General features: G+C 29.5%; 1 pseudogene; it reads right to left on the reverse strand.

The window, feature by feature from the left end:
• Window positions 1-3,845: 3,845 nt before the first annotated feature.
• LOC108761844 (histone H3.3-like) overlaps window positions 3,846-4,800 on the reverse strand; it is a 3,613-nt pseudogene continuing 2,658 nt past the window's right edge.

The following is a 4,800-nucleotide window of genomic DNA, read 5'->3' on the forward strand; positions in this document are numbered from 1 at the left end:
ATTAATTAGTGTCAGAATTTAAAAATTAATATTATAAAATGTAATTTAATATGTATGCATATACATACATATATTTTATACACATATATATAAATATTCTGATTTATTATTATTTTTCGATATCAGCAGCATAAAATATAAATGTGAATATTTTTTGAGGATATCGTGTAAAAAATATGAATAGAAATCGAAGCAATAATTTATGTTTTCGAAGCTTCTGTAAAAGTTCTTACATATATTTTTAGATATTTTTCAAAAGCGCAATTTTTACTATTTTTACGAGCAATTACGGAAGCGGAATAATTTAAATGATTAGTCGACTCTGGGATCATCTCGAAAGAGCAAAATGTAACATTTCAGATATTCTTTAGAAGACAGAATTTTTGCAGCAGCAATTCCGTGTAGAAATAATAATAATAATATCCGAAGACAGGATAATCCGAGAACCGATCTCAGTCAATCGCCTCGAAGAATCGCGCCCATTAATTCGCGGATGCATCGAGGCGTCCCAGGCAATTTTAATAACTCACCACGGCCGTCGTATAATGTGGGGCTGGTCGTTTTATGCCCGTCGTAAAGCACTTTACAACTCGGTTCAATAAAAAAACAATTCAACAATTCCTCCGTCGGGATCAATAACGGATGAAAGCCGATTGGATCGGGCTTCGCCAATCGGGATTAGCCGCGGTAACCGAGGGGACGGATTTCGCGGATTCTGCGCCTTCGAATCAGCGATCCCATTGGCCCTGCCGCGATCAAGGGGGTTGTAACATTTTATCAGGATAAAACTTTACTAGATATAGATGCTCCAAGTAGCGGGAACTTGCGCCAAATAAAATAAAAAAAAAAAAGACAGCAACTTTTGTCGTGTTCTTTTTGACAATATATATTTTGCCGTGACGTACACACAATGGAGCTTTCCCGAACATCGAGAAAATTCTGGTCACGTACTTTTTTTAATTGATATATAGGTTACGAAAAAAGTCACTCCAAGTCTGCGACAGCTAAAGCGATACCGCGAACATTTATTCAATGGCGCATTTTGAATGCGCGTCTATTCGTCGAGAAAATGCAAAAAGCAGAAAATGGGAACGCTTGCATAAAAGAGTAGAGTGAAATAGGGTCAACGGTGGAAAAGATAAAATAAAAGAAAGAGATAAAAGTATCGTTTTTCTTTTGTTAAATAAAATTGATAAAATATTAGGAAAATATGAAGAGAGTTACATATACTATCTAAAATTTCAAAAATTGTTTACATTTTCAAGAAATCGGGATTTTACGTTGCAAAAATTAAGTCTCGAAAACATATGCCTGCAAGGTTCTTTTCTTGTAAAATATATTGGCGGTTTCCTATATTCCTGTATAAGTATTTTTGCACGCTGAGTCCGAATGTGGCCGCAGAATTTGCGTAGCATGTCAAGTTTTTGAGATAAATTGGGTTTTATGTTAAAAAATGACGTTTTTTGCTATTCTCATGACTGTATTAAAAAATTACCAAAGCTTCATCAAAATTTTTACCAACATCATCATAAAATACAATTTTTTCCCTTCGAAATCCATTTTAAATCGATAATGATATTTTTAAGCTAAGATATACCTGATTGAAATTAAAGTATTTTTAAATCACAGAATTAAATAGCACAAACACAAGTACATACATTAAATGCTGAAAATTTTCTCTTGTAATAATTTTTTGTGCCCTGAATTTTTATTTTGCCTCAGAATACATTTAATCATATCATGTTTAAGACATTATACAGGCTAACGCTAAATATCTTAAAAAAAAAAAAAAAAAAAACAATTGACCACATCTAATATGATAGAGTGGTCAGAAAGACGTCAAATACTGAAAAATTGCTATATTTCGAATAAGTTAAGATAAAATCGGTGTATATTAATAGAGTAGAGATATAACTTCAAAGAATGACATTAATCATGGTTATATAACTGCACCCAGAGAAAAGTTTTTTTATTCAAAGGAATGTTTCTTTGTTGTACGGTTAAAGAAAAAAATTTCTTTGATTTGAACATTATTTTTTAAATTTAAACATCACTTTTCGAAATCAAATAAAAAAATTGGATTTCAAAAAGTCATGTTTAAATTAAATGAAGAAATAAAATAAACTTTTTTATTTGATATTTTAGATATTGATGTTTAAATTAAAGAAATAACGTTCAAATCAAAGAAATTTTTTTCTTTAACCGTATAGCAAAGAAACGTTTCTTTGAATCGAAGAAACCTTTTTCTGGGTTTGCGCTTTCCACCATCAGGTGTAAAAATATCGTACGCTATTGATTCGAAATTGATTTTGAAGAGAAAGAATTTACAATAATGTTGGTAAAAATTTTGATAAAACTTTGGTGAGTTTTTAGTAAAGCTATAAAAATAATCCAAACATTATTTTTTCAACATAAAATCCAATTTATCTTGAAAATTTGATGTGCTACACAAATTCTGCTGCCACATTTTAGATTCAGCGCGCAAAAATGCATAGAAAACTAGTAAATCTTAAAAAGAACTTGACCCCCCTCCTACATTTTGCAGACCTGTAAAATTGATATTGAATCGGTAAGAGGTAGCATTATCTAAAATTATAAAAATTTGCACAATAATTAAAACTGCAAAATTTCAAAATTTGAGAAATCACAAAAATCAAAAGTCTCAAGAAAATCAATACTCATATTTTTTCACAAATTTTTGTTAATAAATTCTCATTAATTACTGCAAAAACTAAAGGATTTTTCCCGTTTCAAAAAGATTTACATCTATTATCATCCTGATATCCAGATATGTTTTTTAAATACTTTTATAACTGTATAGTTTTGACAATACAAGCGTATTTTATATTTTATATTTCAACGGTGCAACATGAAAGTATTATATATTTTATATTAAAAATCGAAAGATTGAAGTTTTATGTATTTTGTAATTCAAATTATACCTATATGTATGATAGTACGTAAATTTTTAACTTTTTATTTGAGAATTTATTGAGAGCAAACATTTGATTGAAAATAAGAAAATGCAATAGAAATATACATATAAACAAGTTCTAAATATATCAAAGTACGTGGTCTTCAACTTTTTTAAATGAATCCTCCTTATTTTTTCAATGAATTAAATATTAAGAGAAAAGAGAAATTTGCTTATGCATTTCACAAACAGTTTCAAGTATTATTTAACAATCGCTGTAGTAAATAAATTTGTATTCTAACGTTATGCTAACGTGTTTTCGCATCGTTCTTGTATCCAAATTTGTCTTCAATCGCGGTGAAGTAGTAGCCTGCGTTATTTTAAAATAACTGTTATCATTATACGTACTATAGTAGCGATGAATAACCTTGGCTTGATACAAGATTCGTTCTAAATAAAAAAAATTATCAATACAGAATTTATTTTTCTTTTTTTTTCCTTCTTTTTTTCCTATTTTTTCTTTTATGATTCTAGTGAGTATGGTGGAAGAAGACAAAGTGTTCAACCAAAGGAATGCTAGCATTTAATTGGCTAGTATTTGAATGACTAGCATTTGATTAGTTGGTTATGACGTAAAAAGAATATGCGCAATACGCATTAAGCACACTGTTACATCTTGTCTTCTTCCACCATGGTAGTGAGTATCCAGTAGTATTTTTCCCCCATATAGAACATCATTTATAAAATTATATTATGAAATAGTTTATAAACGTAGCGCGCGCTTGAAATGGGTTAGTTATATAAAAAAAGCAAAAAATATTGCCTCTTATTCAGAGAAAAACTTATTCAAAGAGAAAGAATTCGTTATATCTTAATGCATCTTAAGGTATTTGAAACATTGGTCTATCTAAAGTTATATAAAGTAAAATTCTTATTTATTGATGATATCATTGCGTCCTCTCAGTCTGCGCATTAAAATCATATCGTTTCATATAAGAGTGACCCGTTTAGCATGTAATGCCAACAATATTGAATCTTCGAAGAATTGCATGAGATACATCTCAGTCGCTTCTTGCAGGGCTTCAAGAGCAAAGGCTTATATCCTACAAGTTAATTTTTAACTTTGTTGAATGCTATAATAATTGAGCTGTAAGAATCTCCCATCGAGATTCATATTTGTTTTCGTAATTTTTTTCATTATATATAAAATAATAATAATTGAATCATTATTTAAACGACTGTCGAAATGACAAGACACATATTGTTCTCGCAGTTATTTTTTAAAATGTGACGATAAATTATAACATATTAACGAGTTACAAAATAAGAGAGATTCATTGTTCAGTGTAGAAGCGTCGACTGTGTGAGCTTGAGTTTTCATTGCCACTCAGTTTTCTAACTTTGTGAGTATGTGACTTACCTCACAAACAGTAAATGGTTCAATATTTGAGAGGAAAAACGTTGGAGATATCATTTTGTCATGCAATACTCCAATCGTTACGCTAGGGTGAAAGATTGCTGATGAAGACTCAAACCATGAGTGGAAACATTCAAAGTTAAGGTTTATATATTTATTATTAAAAAAAATTGCGCTAACTGATAAGCAGCGTCGACTCCTATTGCCTGTAATACATATTTTATTAATTATTTATATATAAAAGTCTAATAACTTTAAATATAGGGTAAACTCGGGTATGATGGCCATAGTTTTTTAAAATGCAAAAAATACATTTATTCTTGTTACTTTTTAACAATATTTTGGATATTACTTTCACTGAAGCTTAAAGTAACAAATACTATCGAAATTGAAGAGAAAATACTTAACAGAACTTTAATTTTATCAAAATATTACAAAGTATGCATTGGCCATCTTATCTGATTTTTAG

The sequence above is a fragment of the Trachymyrmex cornetzi genome, unplaced genomic scaffold, assembly GCF_001594075.2.
Source record: "Trachymyrmex cornetzi isolate Tcor2-1 unplaced genomic scaffold, Tcor1.1 scaffold269, whole genome shotgun sequence".
In the NCBI taxonomy this organism is placed as follows: Eukaryota; Metazoa; Arthropoda; class Insecta; order Hymenoptera; family Formicidae; genus Trachymyrmex; species Trachymyrmex cornetzi.